Raw genomic sequence first — 18419 nt, forward strand, 5'->3', positions numbered from 1 at the left:
GAGTAAAACTTGAAGCGATATACATATAAATATATATATACTTTAAGCTAAATATCAATATCGCATATTACAGAATTTATTTCATTTAGGAGTTTTTTCCCTTCTTTCAAGAAAGAGAGTCCTAATAGATTAAGTATTCAGGATAAAACCCTAACAGTTATGGCGTCGAGTAATATTAATTTGTCATGAATACTTCAAGCGATCTTAGCTGATTCTAGTTGTGAAGGTTTGTGATTTTTTAAATACTTAGAAACATTCTGCCATTTCAAGAATTTTTTAGGTTTGCAATGGTGTACGTCCGATCCACAAGTTGCCTTTGCGAATAGATCTGGCTATATATTGCTGCTCTAAATCAGTAGTAGTCCAAAACTAGTAGGAGATAAGAGTAAGTGAATGGTACTTTATTGATGCAAGCTTTATATGGTGCAACTAAGGTTTCTGAAGCTCAATTATCTTTACCATTACTCCAACTCTTCCCTTTATAAGAGTATATAGGCGTCCTACATCATACCCTTTAGAATGTGGCCCTTTTCTGGACAGTACGTGAATGGAGGGTGTTTCGTGCACCGGGCTGTCCTGATTGGCTCACTCTTGACTGAGGCGGATCGAGAATTTAAAATTTATGGATTCTAAACTTGCCTTAAAACTCATAGCTCATTTTATTTCCTAGATTTACAATTAAATGTTTGAAACAACGAGTTGAATTGTTGCAAATATATGGAGTTTTTTTAGCAGGTCTTTGGCTTAGGAAATCATTGGGTGAAGCACAACAATAGTATCAATTTTTTTTTATAAAAAAATTCTCTCACTAGAAAAATAAAATGCTCTCCGTACAATAAACGTTATTTCCCCCAAAGGTAACTAAATTTTCCCAATCTGGGGAAAGTGGTGCTACGCATCGTCTAATGGGCACGCCGACGGGCACCCAGTGCGTCAAATAATTCCCACTTCCCCTACTATGATGGCGACCAACTCTGAGAAAGAAATTCCTTAGAAGGTCGATTATGCATCTGCAGTAGCAGCTCCTGCAAAATCCAAAGGTAAAACGATTGGGGGATCCGAATGTCAAGGCAAGGAGCATTACCCATAAGGGTATGCCCGCTATCATCTTTAAATCTACTGATTACTATGGTGTGATGGCTGGGGAATGTAAATTCACTGTCATCGGCAAGTTTCTAAGAAATCGCCCAAATATAGAGAGGATTAGGTCTGTTTTTGCAGAGAAAATCTCTCTTAAAGGAGAGGTCAAAATTGGGGCCTGTGATTTCCGCACTGTCTTCATCGATGTTACTAACAACCAAGATTGCAAAACTGTATGGTACAGATAATCTATTGAAATTGATGGAATGGTCATGTGGCTACAAAAATGGACTCCAGATTTTAGACCGAGAAGGATTCCCCAACAATACCAATTTGGGTACTTCTGCCGGGTCTTCCATTTCACTGCCATACGTGGTATTACATAAAGTAGATTTTGAGCCCAGTTGGTGTTCCTCTATCAATGGACTTCACCACGGCTTGGAACTTGACCAGGGATGGCCAAGGTTAGAGTGGAGGTGGATCTAATAAAGTCGCGTCTTCAATCTGTGTGGGTTGGGCAGGAGGATGAATCGAACATTCTTAAGGGATTCAGTTAGAAATTGGAGCATGAGGGAGCTCCAAGATACTGTAAACATTGCAGGATTTTGGGCCATTCAGTAGTTCAATGTAGAATTCTGGAGAAGGAAAGGCAAAAGAAAAAGGAAGCCAAAAATAAGAAATCAGAAGAGAAGAATGCCAATAATGAAAAAAAAAACAAGGAGATGCTGGGAATCAAAAAGAATCAAAGCTAGTAAAACCAATGGGAGTCAGGCAAAACAAGTGGATCAGCTGAATAAGGGAAGGGGATAAGCTAGTACCTTTAACAAGGGTATTAGTCTTGGGCAGAATACCAAGGAAGTTAATGACAAGAATCAATGGCAAGTTCCCAACACTAATAGAAATAGGAAGAAAAAAAAAAGAAACGCCGAGGAAAGAGCCAAAGAACATGTTGAAAAGAAGAAGAACTCTGATCAAGAAGAAGAACAACAAGATGAATCAATCGGCAAAGGGAGAATAATCAACAAGAAGTGTAAACAGAAGAAGAAGATAAAAAATGCTGCACAAAAAAAGTATAGTTCTTTTCAAACCTGTTGTTGTGCAAAAGAAAGAGTAAGAAGAAGAATAACATGAACAATAAAAGCAAAATACAAATGCCCCCTTATACAGTAGTTGAAGAATTGCTTAAAGAGTTCACTAAATCGAATTATGATGAACAAGCAAAGGAAAATCAAGGCAAGAAGAATTTTTCTACAGGGGTTTTGGACAAAGATAAAGGGACAATGCCAGAAGAGAACAGCTTGACCAACAATGTAAGGGAAGCTCATAAAAGGCAGCCTAACAAGGTAATGCCCAAAACTACTTCATAAGAAATGGTGGAGAGCAACAATGGAGGCATATCAGATGTGATTCTAGTAAAAATAAAGAAAAAAGATTGAGTTCTGACCAAGAGCACCTGGAGAGTACACAAGATGAAATGTATGACAGAAGAGAACAATGTGAAGATGATACATTTGAAACAAGGGAGAGGGAACATAGACTCCAAAACTTTCAGACAAGTAGCATTGACACTGAGCTCAAAAAGGCACCACTAATCCAATTGGTTGTGGACTTATGCTGTAACAATACTTCTAGTTGCGACAAGCAGAAAAATTTGGAGGAATGAGTAAATCAACAGCAGCTCGATGAAGTACATATAGAACCAAAAAAAGATATAGAAAGAGGAAATGCAGGGAACTCAGGAAATACTCAAAATGAAGAGGAGACTGAAAATGGTAATTGCTCACCTAATGATAGAGGAAGAAGCAGAAAAAGAGGAAAAGGAAAAAGTGTCATAGAGAATAACACTCCTGTTCCACAGAGGAAAGAAGCTAAAATAAGGACCTCTAACCTTTAGTTTTCTATTATTAGTGCAATTTTCTGGAATATTAGAGGGGTAAGGTCCAAAAAGACTATTCACATATTAAAAAAATTGATCAACATCAATAAAAATGACTTTGTTGCTATCTTTGAACCTTTCATTGATAGTAGAAAGATTGAGGACTACAAAAACTTCTTGGGCTTTTAACACTTCTTAGCAAATACCAATGGCCAAATATGGTATTTCTGGAATTGTCAGGCGGATATAGCTGCAAACGAGGATCAACAACTCACTTTACGTATTAAAGACAAAGATAGGAGTGATATTCATGTTACTGCTGTGTATGCCAAGTGTAATGCCAGGGAGTGAAAAGATCTTTGGGCCAATATTGAAGACATTAGCAATTGACATTGCTGGCCCATGGTGCATTGGAGGAGATTTCAATGTAATCATGGACTCAGAAGAGAAGCTGGGGGCAGACCTCATCGAGCTCATAGAAGCATTGATTTAACTCCTACTATGGAAATACTGTGGCCTTGTGGACTTAGGCTATATTGGACCTAGGTTTACTTGGTGCAGCAATCGAAGACCCAGCAAAAGAATTTGTAAAAGGCTCGACATAGTTCTAGTTAATGATGAATGGATGCAAAAGTTTCAAAATAATTATATTAGGCATTTAGTAAGTAATGGTTCAGATCATCGACCTCTCCTTATGAAATGTCACATTGAGCAGCAGGAAGTGATTAAATACTTCAGGTTCCTTAATCTCTAGGTGCAACAACCAGATTTTTAGAGTTCATCCAGAACAATTGGAGCACACATGTCACAAGTAATGCTATGTGGAGATTGAAATGCAAACTACATACCCTTAGTAAAAGGCTTGGCCAGTGGTCCAGGGAAAGATTAGGAGTCATCTACGACCAGTTCAACAATTGGGAAGCAAATGTGCAACAACTTGAAGAATTCGACCTTCACATGAACATTGAAGACTGCAGGGAAGAATTAAATAAAGCTTATATGGAGTACATTAAATGGCTTGGAGTACAGGAAAGTATTTTAAGGCAAAAGTCACAGATAAAATGGTTTCATGAAGGAGACTACAACACTAGCTATTTCACAATGTGCTTAGACACAAAAGAAAAAGATTGTACCTCCATAGAATTAAAAATCACAGGAACGGGTGGGTCAAAGGCGATGACAAAATTACCAAGGCTGCCACAAAACATTTTGAAAGTTTGTTTAACATAGAGGATCCAGTCATGAATGATCAACTCCTAGAATGCATCCCTAATTGTAATTCGATAGAGGAGAATGAGTCCTTGATTGCTATTCCATAAATGAGTGAAATCAAAGTTGCTGGGTTCAGTCTGAATTCCAATAGTGCAGCTGGTCCATTTGACTTCAATGGAGTTTTCTTTCAAAGCTGCTGGGAGATTATCAAGGAAGACATCATAGCCTTTATTCAGGAAGTTTTTAACGGCAAAAATCTTACTAAGTTCTACTCTCATTCATGTTTGGTTCTTCTACCAAAAGTGGAGAGTCTCCAACCATTTTCTCTGAACTTAGGCCCATTAGTCTAACTAATTTCACAACCAACATCATCACTAAGGTGTTGGCAGCCAGACTTAATGGTCTCCTTCCAATAATTATTTCAAAAAATCAGAGTGGTTTTGTGAAGGGTAAACTCATAATAGAGAACATCATGCTTGTTCAAGAAATCATACAAGGTATTGGCAAGGAAAACAGAGGGAGCAATATTATCATGAAGCTAATCATGGCCAAGGCTTACAATAGATTATCTTGGTCATTCTTAGCCTCAGTGGTGAGAAGATTTATTTTTGCCGAACAATGAATTGATATTTTATGGAGATTGATATCGGATGTGTGGTACTCTATAGTAATCAATGGCACAAGGAAGGGATTCTTTACCTCTTCACAAGGCCTTAAGCAAGGAGACCCTATATTTCCCTCCTTGTTCATTATTGCGGCAGAAGTGTTATAGGTCTCTCAACAAGCTTCTTTCCAATCATGACTTTACCCTTTTTGACATGAACCAAAGGGGACCCAAAATCAATTACCTTACCTATACCGATGATATAGTAATCTTCATTGGGGGTAACCATAAGTCTATAAGGCTGATCATGAAGTAGATTAGCAAATATGAGAAAGCTTTTGGGCAAAAAGTAAACAAAGAAAAAAGTTTCTTTCTCACCGATCCTAAAGAAAGAGCCCATAGGTTCAATAGAATGAGGGAAGCTATTGGATTCCTGAATAAAAAAATTTCCTTCAACTACCTTGGCTGCCCATTATATGTGGGGAGAAAGAAACTTTCCTACTTTGATCCTATAGTGGACAAAATTGCTAAGAGATTGAATGGGTCGCAAGGCAGGCTTTTGACTTGTGGGGGGCGTATGGTCCTCAAAAAAAGTGTTCTCCAATCCCTTTCGATTTATATTCTATCTGCTATGAGCCCCCCAAAGGGTATATTAAAATTAATTGAAAGAGATCTTGCTAACTTTTTCTGGGGTTCTGCAGGTGAAAAGAGAAAGTATCATTGGAGCTCTTGGAGTAATCTTTGCTTCCCTAAGGATGATGGAGGAATTGGTGTTAGGTCCATGGAAGACATCAGCAACACTATCACCATAAAAAAATGGTGGAGATTTAGAACTGTAGACTCCTTATGGGCATCATACCTTAGAGCTAAATATTGCATTAGGTCACATCCACTGGCTAAGAAATGGACATCGGAAAATTCACATGCATGGAAACGCATGACTCAAATAAGGAGCAAAGTGAAAAGGTGTACATATTGGAAAGTTAACAAAGGCACTTGTAGTTTTTGGTGGGATAATTGGTCGGAAAAAGGTGCTCTAGCAGATCTATTCCCTTTAGAAGAAAGAGCAAGAGCACCACTGTGAGGGAATTCATTATGGAGGAGGGTTATTATTATGACAAAATTGACTAATACACTTGATGACCGCACAACTCTAAAAATCAGAGACATTACTCTAGGAAATTCTAACAAGGATGACTATGCCATTTGGGATGTTGAATCTGGCGGCCACTATACTAACAAGAGTGCTTGGTAGAAGATTAGAAGCAGGAAGCAAAAGAATGAAGCATTAAACAAGATTTGCCTCAATTGCATACCTTTTAAAAATCTCTTTCTTTTCTTGGAGATTGTACCTTGGTAAGTTTCGTTTTGATGAAGTTATTGCTAAATTTGGTAATCAAATTATTTCTAGATACAGGTGTTGTCAAAGTCCTAAAGAGGATACCATTCAATATGTCTTCATTGAGGGGGATGCAACCAAATTTCTCTGAAATAGCTTCGGAGCTCCTATGGGCATCAAATATGAAACCTGGCCAGTTAGAAGAGTTCTCAAAAATTGGTGGGACGAGAAACCTAAGAACAATATCCACAAGTTCATTCTTCGAGCAGCACCATTAGCCATTAACTGGGAAATATGGAAAAGTTGGACATCAGGTAGATATGGCGAGCAAAAGAAGTTCCAACCGAGGAAAATGGAGCATCAAGTAATGTGGACTATCCAACAGCTTTGAGTATGGCCTTCCCCAAATGCAAAGTTACATGTCCATGGCCTATATTCTGTGAGAAAGCAGAGCATTGGAACCCGACTCCAATAGTGCATCAAGTAACCTGGCAAAAACCTCTCACTGGAAGAATAAAAATCAATACTGATGGAAGCTATATAAAAGAAACAGGAAGAGCTGGAATAGGAGGCATTGTTAGAAACGAAGAAGGTGATCTGATAATGGCATCCTCTTTTCCATCCAAAGCAATACCAACAATAGCACTGAAGCAATGGCCGCTAAAGTAGGAGTTCAATGGTGTATACAACAGGGGTATAATGACTTCTATCTGGAGATTGACTCGCAGATAGTAGCCAATATGCTCATTACTAGAAACACTAACAATCTCCATTTTAAAAGGCTTCATTGAAGATATGACTAGGCTCATGAACCATGTCGAAGTTACCATTGCACACTGCTTCAGGGAAGCAAACCAAGTGGCTGATACTTTGTCAAAAAATGCAGCAAAAGACGGGAGCAGTGGCTATTACTATACTTATCATCAACTCTCAACAAATGTTAAAGGACCTTTCCAGCTGGATTAATGGCAATTACCTAATTTTAAAATTAGGTACGATAAAGCCAATTTTTTTGTGAGTTGATGTACATTCTTTTGTAGATATGAGAGGTAGGATATATTTTCATTACCTTGCCTTTCATATCATTTTCTCAGGAGGTAAGGTCCATGTCCCCCTTCATTGTACGTAATTTTTTTTGATGACGTGTTCACTTAACATTATCCACCCGATCAGTCCTCCATACGTTTGTGTGTGTCTCAATATTTTGAATTGTTAATTACTATAACTTATATTAATACTTTTTTATAATTTTTAAATATGTAAATTTTAACTCAAAAAATTAAAAAATTTATATTTAAATTCATGGTCAAGCTTAATAAGTTTAACTCTCGAAATCCAAAGTGTATAAAGGAAGTAACAAATACTCAATGTGTAAGTGCGTACACACTAGAGAAAAAATTCAAGGGTGCCGAGTTTTTAGCTGATTGTAATTGGAATAACCTCATGAACTCAGACAAAAATAAATGTAAATGTGGTTAATTATTTTAATTAGGTTTGTAGTAGAAGCAAAAGGTAAGAGGTAGAAGCGTCAACAGTTGCAATCCTATGTTTGAAGATACTTTGCCATCAAGAACTTATTAAGTGTTACTTTACTTTCAAGTGATAAAGCTATGAGTGTGTTCAAGAACCAAAGTCAAGTTTAATTACCTTGTACCAACAACAATAATGGCTCTGAGATAATTCATGTCATTATCATACTAAATAAAATAAATTATTAACTAAGTTAATATATATATATATATATATATATATATATATATATATATATATATATATATATATATATATATATATATGATAAGTAATAATAATAATAATAATAATAATAATAATAATAATAATAATAATAATAATAATAATAATAAATGTATTTGAATTTTTATTTCATAAAAATAATAGAAAAAAATCATCAAAGTGATATTTTTGGGAGAAATTCACCTTGTACCATCGGAGTGAGATTTTTTCGTAATCTTATAAAAGTTCAATTTTCATAAACTAATCTTTCAGTATCAAGTAACCAACAAATAGCCATCTTAAATCTGTGGTCATGGTTAATTTTGGTGGGATTTGATTTGCGATTCACATTAATATGACTAATATCGTCGATAAGTTACCTAGAAAGGATGTTACTAGCTGAGGCTAAAGTTAGCGGCAAAGAAGTCTAATAGCCTGTTTGGCCAAGCTTCTTTTTGGTCAAAAATGCTTTTTTTTGGGCCAAAAACACTTTTGCCAAAAATTGAGATGTTTGGTCAAGCTTTTGGAATGGAAAAAAGTGTTTTTAAGGAGAAGCAGAAGCAGTTTTGGAGAAGCAGAAAAAACTAGCTTCTCTCCAAAAGTATTTTTTTGAGAAGCACTTTTGAGAAAAATACACTTAGAAGCAGTTCTTTAAAGCTTGGTCAAACACTAATTGCTGCTCAGAAGTGTTTTTCAAACTAATTAGCCAAACACAAACTGCTTCTCACCAAAAATACTTTTCAGAAAAGTACTTTTGAAAAAAAAAACACTTTTCAAAATAAGCTGATTTTTGCAGCTTGGCCAAACGGGCTATAAATCCCATATGAAAAATGTGATTAGGACGTTTTAGTATTCAACAATGGAATAAATAATCAAGATATTGTTATAAATATATTATATTATGGATGTTCATTTAGTACTCCATTGTAAATAAGCTTCCTGAAGAAGCTTATCCATATGGGACTCCACCGTAAATATGTTTATCTATTTAGTACTCAATTGGAAATAAGCTTCCTGAAGAAGCTTATCACTTCGGTACCCGGTTATGGATAAACATTACCCTAGGTAGAAGATTATCCATATCTGGTATAGTAGCAGCTTACACAGCAACTTGCAGTAGCAGCTTACACAGCAACTTCCTTTATTCTATAAATAGAAGAGATTTCAGTTCAATATGTACATGAGTTTGAATTCGAATAATATATCAGTTTCTCTCTATACTTGTCTTTTCTTTATAGTCTTTATTTTATAACACGTTATCAGCACGAGACTCTGCCATCTCGAGCAAATACTTTGAAAGTATCAAAGGTACGAACTTTCTTTTTGTAAATAATGTCAAATATTTCTAAACGTGAATTTGTAGTATTGGATATATCGGGCAAAAGCTACGTGTCTTGGGTGTTTGATGCTGAAATTCATCTTGATATGATGGGTCTAGCAGACACCATCAAAGATAAGTTATGCGTTTTACTTGCTATGTGTGCTACTACCATTAAAATAAAATAAAAAAGGTACTTAGGAACCTAGTAAGTGAGTCATAATCATTGGACGAGATTCTGGAGCATTTTATGAATTTTAAAACACTATAATTTATATATCTTTATGTTTCGTTTTTCACTTACTCGTTTTCGAATTAAGATTTTAATTTTACTCCAGAAGAGTAATATTGCATAGGAAACTATAAAGTGGATGACATTGTTAGATCCACTTATACTCCAGCAGAGTTTGCAAGAAATATACAACCACCAGAAGTGGTTATATTTCGTATATCTCATTATAATTATATTTTGTTAACTACCAGAAGTGGTATATGCCTATGATCACCAGAAGTGATAATTTAGGCTTTCTATGGTTACAATTGAAGATAAACTAGAGAAATATTCTCTACAGTACATGCATGCCTCGATTTGCTCCTGAAGTAGCATTATCGTAAAAGAGCTTCTAAGACATCACACGATTTGGTGTGATTAATGCATGTTCAAATAATTATGTTTTGTTCCCTGAAGGATGAGAACTTTTGATAAATATTAGCCCATTCCTGAAGTAAATGTGACAATATTAATAAAGGGCGTAAATAGGAACACGTTTTTTATGTGAATATATTACAATTCACCTCCAGAAGAGGCAATATGATTGAAGGAATATATACTCAATATTTCGTATTTTAAATTTGCTCCTGAAGAAGTAACACAATTGAAATTTTCTCCTGAAGCAGGAAAATATTATGAAACTGTGTCTTTCTGTGCTTAAACAAAATAATAAGCTATTCAAAGTTATTTTTGAAGCACATTTTCATTCCATGGAGTGAATGAAGAAATACCACAACTCACCTCCTGAAGAGGTAGAATAACAAAGGATATAAATTTTATTTTTGTGGCATAAAGATCACTACCGCACGTACTCGTTGTACGTAAAATATCTTGAATAATTTTATTAAATATCATTCTAAGGCAAAAAGCATTCTTGTAGAATGCTTTGTACTACAACCACATTAATATTTTATGGTTAGTTATCGAGTTCCCCGAAGGAAATAACAACTCATGTATCTTTCCCTGAAGGATGTAATGATTATGTGGTTGTCGCTTTGATATAAAATATTCAGACGTTAATGGCGTTTCTCCCTGAATGAGATATTTATCACAAAGTTGGTGGTAAAAATACTGAAATTTTTAATTTCTTACATTTATAAATTTATAATGTCTTTATAATGTTCATTTTATTAAGAATTTCTCTCATGATACCAGAAGTGTCTGAGCAATATTTGATAGTACAAAATATATCAACAACTCCTGAAGAGCTAACTGTTTGTCTAGAAGACATATGACACCAGTAGTATCTGATAAATATTAAATTGTGGATAATAAATGAAGGCTCTCGAAGAGTTTATATACAAATATGTCATTCATATTATATGATTATGGTCAAAACATATGTTGTAGTAAACCTGAAGTTTACTAATACAAATGGCTATCATATTGAGACTACAAATGATTGGAAGATTGATAATCTTCATGTTTCCACAATCATAGGGGGTAAAATAATATGTATGTGAGAAGTTACCCGCCTTATTATTTAATTTGTACTATATCATGTATCACAGTAAACCAGAAGTTTACTAAAGCAAAAGTTTATGCCATAGTAAACCAGACGTTTACTAAGAGATAACACATGACATGATAAACTTGAAGTTTTCATTTGCCATTTTTAAATGAGCTATTTGAGAATTCAGATAAGCATATACTAAAGAACTAGAAGATTCTTCAGGAATTCTCATGTGTTGCTTGTTCTCATAATGAATTGATTATACCAGCTAAAGTTGGGACTAAGACCCCTGATTCTGAAATATATAAAAGGTGAATATGGGCCCGTTCACCTATCCTGTGAACCACTTATTGGTGCATATATGAGATGGTTACATGTGTAATTATTGTCAACCTGCAGTTTGGCATTTGGAATTGCTTTTCTCGATTAAGAGCATAATTTTCAGATTATGAAATCAAGACAGTTCATCTTGATAATGCTGGTTTATATCCAAGCTAGTTTAGCATTGAATACCTCCTATTAAGGGCTAAACCATTGCTTATGAGAACAAAGCTTCATGTGTTGGTCTAAGATTTTCTAAATTGCATATAACAACACTTGTATGCATCAAATCAACAATATATGATAGGTCCTCCCTTCACAATTGGTTTAGGATCAGAAACCAAATATTTTTACTATCTTTTGTTGCATGGTATATGATTAATTTCTCTACCATAATACACAAAGATATGTTTCCCAAAGATAATTGGGGATATACGTTAGTTTTTCTAATATTTGGGGGATAGAATAAACAGTTGAAAATATGCTATATGAATCGAATTATCATGATCCTCACTTAGAAGATAATTCAAGTCGAATGCCAGAAGCATTTGCTGATCCAAAATTAAATATCATATTTCAGCTGCAAATGCTCCTATTAAAATTAAAGTCCCTGAAGGATAGAGTTTACTGTACGCATGAAGCGTGGTAGACCAATCGGTTCCAAAGATAACAATCCTTGAAAAATAGTAGGAGCTAATGATCAAAATGAGGAGGAAATAAGCTCTAGAAGAGCCCACGACATAATAATTCATGAAACTCCCGAAAAAGTTCAGGTACCTGAAAATAAAGAAAGTGATGAGATATCCACAAGTTATGTCGCTTTGGAACTGACACAAAATGATCGTCGACGATATATTTAATACAATATAGTGCACAATATTGTAAAAGATTGTGAGGATCGGACTAGCAGTCCAGACACTTGAAGATGTCATACTATTTAGATACAAGTCTTAACCTATATGACTTATTTGGCTAAATCTATATGAAGATCCTTGAAGGACTGAAAATGCCCGAAGCATATAATTCAAAGTCTTGAAAAATGTACTCGATCAAATTATAAAGATCTTTGTACGGTTTAAAGCAATCTGTGCGCATGTGGTATAATCGCCTCAGTAAATATTTGCTGAAAGAAAGTTACATAAATTATGTTATTTGTCCATGTATTTTTATAAAGAAAATGTCATCAAAATTTGTTACACTTGCTATTTATGTTGGTGACATAAATCTTATTGGAACTCCGGAAGAGCTCCAAGAGGGTCTTAAAAATACTTTTACATGGACAAAGTGTACCCATTAAGTACATCAATGAATATTCAATCACTTGAAGTGAATAAGGATCCGTTCCAACCTCTAGAAGAGGATGAAAAGCTCCTTGGTCCTGAAATACTCTATCTCGGTGTAGATGATGCACTTATTTATCTTGATAATGCTAACAAAAGTGGTGCAGATCGTATTAGTAATGCAGATGCAGGTTATTTATCTGATCCCCATAAAGCTCGATCTCAAACTGGCTACATATTTACATATGGAGGTACTATCATATCATGGTGCTCCACAAAGCAATCTATTGTTGCTACTTCTTCAAATCACGCTGAGATAATAGCTATTCATGAAGCAAGTAGGGAATGCGTATGGTTGAGATCAATAATTCATTTTATTCGAGAAAAATGTGGTTTGAAATGTGAGAAAAGACCCACAATTTTATACGAAGACAATGCTGCATGCATAGCCCAATTGAAGAGAGGATTTTTAAAAGGAGATAGAACGAAGCACATTTCACCAAAATTATTCTATACACACGATCTTCGGAAAAATGGTGACATTGATGTGCAACAAATCCGTTCAAGTGATAATCCAGTAGATTTATACACTAAATCTTTGCCAACTTCAACTTTTGAGAAGATGGTATACAAGATTGGAATGCGGATATTTGAAACAAGGTTTTCATCAGGGGGAGTAAAATACGTGATGCACTCTTTTTCCCTTACTAAGGTTTTTTCCCATGGGGTTTTCCTTATAAGGTTTTTAATGAGGCACCTAGCAATGCGTCTTACTAAATATGTGTACTCTTTTTCCTTCACTAGGATTTTTTTCCCACGTGGTTTTTCCTAGTAAGGTTTTAATGAGACACATTATCTTTTAATGAACATCCAAGGGGGAGTGTTATAAATATATTATATTATGGATGTTCATTTAGTACTCTGTTGTAAATAAGCTTCCTGAAGAAGCTTATCCATATGGGACTCCACCGTAAATATGTTTATCTATTTAGTACTCAATTGGAAATAAGCTTCCTGAAGAAGCTTATCACTTCGGTACCCGGTTATGGATAAACATTACCCTAGGTAGAAGATTATCCATATCTGGTATAGTAGCAGCTTACACAGCAACTTGCAGTAGCAGCTTACACAGTAGCTTGCGTAGCAGCTTACACAACAGCTTGTAGTAGCAGCTTACACAGCAACTTGCGTAGCAGCTTACACAGCAGTTTTCTTTCTTCTATAAATAGAAGAGATTTCAGTTCATTATGTACATGAGTTTGAATTCGAATAATATATCAGTTTCTCTCTATACTTGTCTTTACTTTATAGTCTTTATTTTATAACAGATATATTATTGTCCTTTAATTTAAAGATGTATATAACATGTGCTCAAAATAAGAGGACATTTTCTGTTTTACCAAGCTGTTTCAGTTACAGTATGCGAAATGCATGCAACAAATAGTTAACGCAGTGCAGGTGTGTTATAACATGACCAAAGTTGTTCTTTTTTAAATATATTTTTGACATGGCTTTTCTCACTTATCCTAACAACTAACTTAATTATTAATTCTCATTGTTACACAACTCCGTCCAACACTTGCACCTTATTAAAAAAAACACTATATGATTTGCAAAGATTAGGAATGAGGTTATTCGGGATAAAGTGAGAGTGTCTTCTGTGGAGGATAAGATGGGGGAGTTGAGGCTGAGATAATTCAGGCATATGAAGAAGAGAAGCATTGATGCCTCTATTAGGAGGTGTGAGAGGTTGGCCATGGCGAGTTTGAGAAGAGGTAGGGGTAGGCCTAAGAAGTATCGGGGAGAGTTGATTAAATAGGTACATGGCGCTGCTAGTTCAGCTTACTGAGTACATAACCCTGAATAGGAGGATGTGAAGGTCGAGAATTAAAATAGAAGGTTAGTAGATAGTGGGGAGTTTCCACTTTCCTTACTGAGCTATCTTATTTTTCTATTGTTATTTTTTGTGCTACTTCTTCCTTTTCATCTCTTCTTTTTCTTTTTTGTCTCCTTTCCTTTTCTTGTTCTCCCTCTTATTTCTTTCTTTTCTTTATCTTCTCTTGAGCCGAGGATATAGCCTCTCTATCTTATAAGGTAGGGGTAAGATTTGAGTACACACTACTTTTTTCTGACTTGACTTGTGAGATTGGATTGGGGTTGTTATATCTGATTTGGTAATATTATTATAAAACCTTTACATCTAGTGTTTGTGAAAATACGTTTTGCTCCTCAATCAAACATTAAAAAATTATTTCCATAAATTATGACTTTTATCACATCAAACACAATAAAAAGGAGTAACTAATATAGAAGTCATGCATGGAAGACAAACCAAATGAGTAACAATTTAAGTATTGGAAAAAACAAGAAGAAATCCCCAACTAGGGCTGCTTCCTAAAGGACATATATATATAACAATGTCAAGTTGTGAATATCAAGTTGTGATTATTCTAATGACACGAGGATTCTTGCAAACAGTAAGAAAAACATTTTTTAAATCTGTTGTACAATGAATCCAACCCCAAACTTTTGATATCATGCCTGTATTATTTGAATTGGCCTTAAGTTGATGATGACCCGTTATACCTAAAATATTCAACCCCCCCCCCCCCCAACCCCCCTCCCACAAAAAAAAAATCTAAACCTCTATCCTTTACCACCTTTATATTCAACTCCTTCAGTAATACTTTAGATAAATTCCATACTGGCAAAACACAGAGAGAGATGGAGTATATAAGAGAACAAATCCGTGGCCTTAGTGATCAGATGCTTTGAACTATACGATTTCAGGCTTAACGCCGACAATATTGCTAGTGGACGACTGTATTACTACACCTTCATCCACGCATGTTATGCGTACATAATTATACTATGAAGAGTACACTGATGAAGCGTTTCCAGAAGAAGTTGATGTTGAAGAACCTGAGACTTTGGGTTATAGCATTCATGGCGATTCTAACGCTATGTCTCTTGGTATTGCCACTGGTGCTGCCGCCCCTTCCGCCACCGCCACTTTTGCTTCTCTTCATTCCAGCTTTGCTCTTGGTTTTACTCATTTTCTTGGCCTTCTCTCCTTCATTAGCAACCACTGATGAGCCTTTCTAATTAGGGGGGAATAAGGGGTAGAAGGGGTTCGTCCGAACCTTTGCTAAAAAATTACACAGTTTTTTATTATAAATATATATATTAGATGTTGAATTCCCTTGTTTTGCACATTTATTTTTTTTATTTTTCTATTTCTTTGATGAAAGTCTTGCTTCAGCAACTCAATCATCAAATCTTCTTTGCCAATAGTTTCACGGTTTAATTTCAAAATCTTGGAACACATCATCAGCAAGGGCATGAAATACTCAATTAGCTGATTGTTTTGGACCAATCAATGATACTGCATATTAAGTGAATCAAAGTGATTTTAGGGGTAAAAGCTTGTCATTTTCAAGTAATATCTTATTGCTTTAAGAAATTTAGGTCATAATGTGAAGAAACCTTTCACCATAAACTAACTAGAATTATGGTGGAGTACGTGGTGGTATACTCCTCCATCTGTATACTAATTAATAAGGGATTGACCCCTTTCACGTAGGCTATAGTCGAGCAGTATCTAGTGAAGCTCAACCACTTCTTCCTTTGCGCTTTTCCCAAAGCGTTGAACATCGAGAAATAAGGTTTCCAAATATTGTTTTGTCAGTTTGAGTGACGTATGAATTACTACAAAATTTGATTTTTTTATCGTGTTCCTTAGACGTGAATTAAAATAAGCAATAAAGTAAATGTAGTGATTTTTACGTGGAAAATCATCCGGCCCAAAATGTGTAAAAACCACGATATACTGCGTAGGATTTTCAACTTCAACTCCACTAGAATAATTAACCAAAATGTATCGATTACAAGACTGTAATTCAATACTTTGTAGTACTCCTACTATGACTATTTGATTTATAAGTTACTCTAACTTGTAAAACAAACACTCACTCCTACTCACTAATTGTCTGTGACACTTGATTACAACTCAATTTCCTAAAACACATGCACTAGACTGACTCAAGAAGAACGCAATATTGGCACTTGACTAGAGTGTACAAAATGTAGTTCTTCAGTTGATTTGTAAAAGGATAATCTCAGAAGTCCAAAATAGATCGTATTTAAACTCTTGGACTTCAAGATTTTCTAGGAGTCCTATGCATAGTCAGCTTCTCCTTTGACAGGACTCGTACTGTTCTAAGGACTTCACAAATTTTGGGACTTTTATCTCTTACTGATTTATTCGTATCTTCTTGGGCAACAACCTTTATCACATGTAGTAGCCTTCTTCCACCAAACTCAGACCTGCTGTCTTGCACAGACGTACAATCGTCAACCGGAGGAGCTGGTCATTTACCCTGAGGAGCTGGTTCTTAGAACAGTTAAGCAACTACGCGAGGACCTGATTCTTCAAACATTATTTCTAAACAGACTTTGTTAATCATCAAAATCTCTAACACTCAACAAATTCACAACTATAGCCTTAATACGGGTAACCACTATAAATATATACATGTCTCATGGTATATGACTTGCGCGCATAATAAAATGAGATATATTGAACATATTATCATGTAAAACCAGATATACTTTATAAAAAGAGGTCATCACTACGCATAGTAGCATATGTTACACATAGTCAAATGTATATACTTGTTCAATCAATGCAATAGCCAAATACGTTTCATTAAATCGATCGCAGAAATCAAGTTGTTTGCTTCCAATGAAGTCAGCTAGTCTGTGAATTAATCAACAATCTGTAGGTTAATTATATTGGCTGGTATAGTTCGTCCATTAGAATCCTTGATCCAATTGATTGATTTACATATAAGGGAAATCAAACTCCGATTATCTAAAGCTAGATCTTTTATTCAAGATGGATGTATATTTACCATCCCACCATAATGTTTGATGGTTTTTTTTAAAAAAAAAAAGAAAAAAAGAAAAACAAAGGCTTAAGTAGTGCTAGCGTAATAACAGAATAGAAGAAAAAAACAAATAGATTTAAGAAAGAGAAAAGGAAAACAAAGAATGAAGCTCACAGAAGAAGATTAAAATATCAGAGAAAAGGAGGGGAAGAAATACTCTAGCATAATATACTGGAACTCCACTATAATATGCTGGAGTTCCAGCAAATACTGGAACTAATTCCAGTATAATATACTGGACTTCCAGCATACTATATTGGAGTTTCAGTACAATATACTGATCCAGCATAATATGCTAGAAGTTCATACACAGGTGCAGCGATCTCCAGTATATTATACTGGAACTTTCCATGTTGCAGTAAAATAATGGTTATTTTTCAATGGCTTTGCAAACGCTGGCTATTTTTGAATAACCAGTCCGAAAACTTGCTAGCCCGTGCTATTTTTATGATTAGGTCTATCATACAACTTTTGGGCCAAGCCTATTAAAGAGAGACCTAAAGAAGCATTTCTAGATGAGGGATTTACGAGTAAAAATTGCACGGGGCGCTCTATTTGGTCGCCCCCATTTAATCTATACCCATATTTTTAAAATTATTTAACTTATACCCTAATTTTTACAATTTCAGGCGTCTCCTTCTTCCTATTACATGTGCGCTCCTTTCTTCCTCTTTTCTTTTCTATTCTTTATTCTACTCTTTATTTTTTTGTAATTTGTAGTATATTTTACTGTTGATTTGCTCATAGTGACTGCCATTTTTGTGGAAACAGCATTTTAGAACTTTTCTTTATCTATTTATTATTCATTGTCTGTATTTATTATATTTGCAATAAATTCAGATTGATCGAGCAATGGAATATCAAACAACAAGCTGATTGCGGCTTTATTGATGCAAGTTGAACTATTATGCTGAAGCTTTGAAACTTCAGCTACTACGACTGTAGGACAAAAACTTCAGCTAATTTAGTGCTGAAGTTTTCA

This window comes from Nicotiana tabacum, chromosome 18 (genome assembly GCF_000715075.1).
Source record: "Nicotiana tabacum cultivar K326 chromosome 18, ASM71507v2, whole genome shotgun sequence".
NCBI classification, from domain to species: Eukaryota; Viridiplantae; Streptophyta; class Magnoliopsida; order Solanales; family Solanaceae; genus Nicotiana; species Nicotiana tabacum.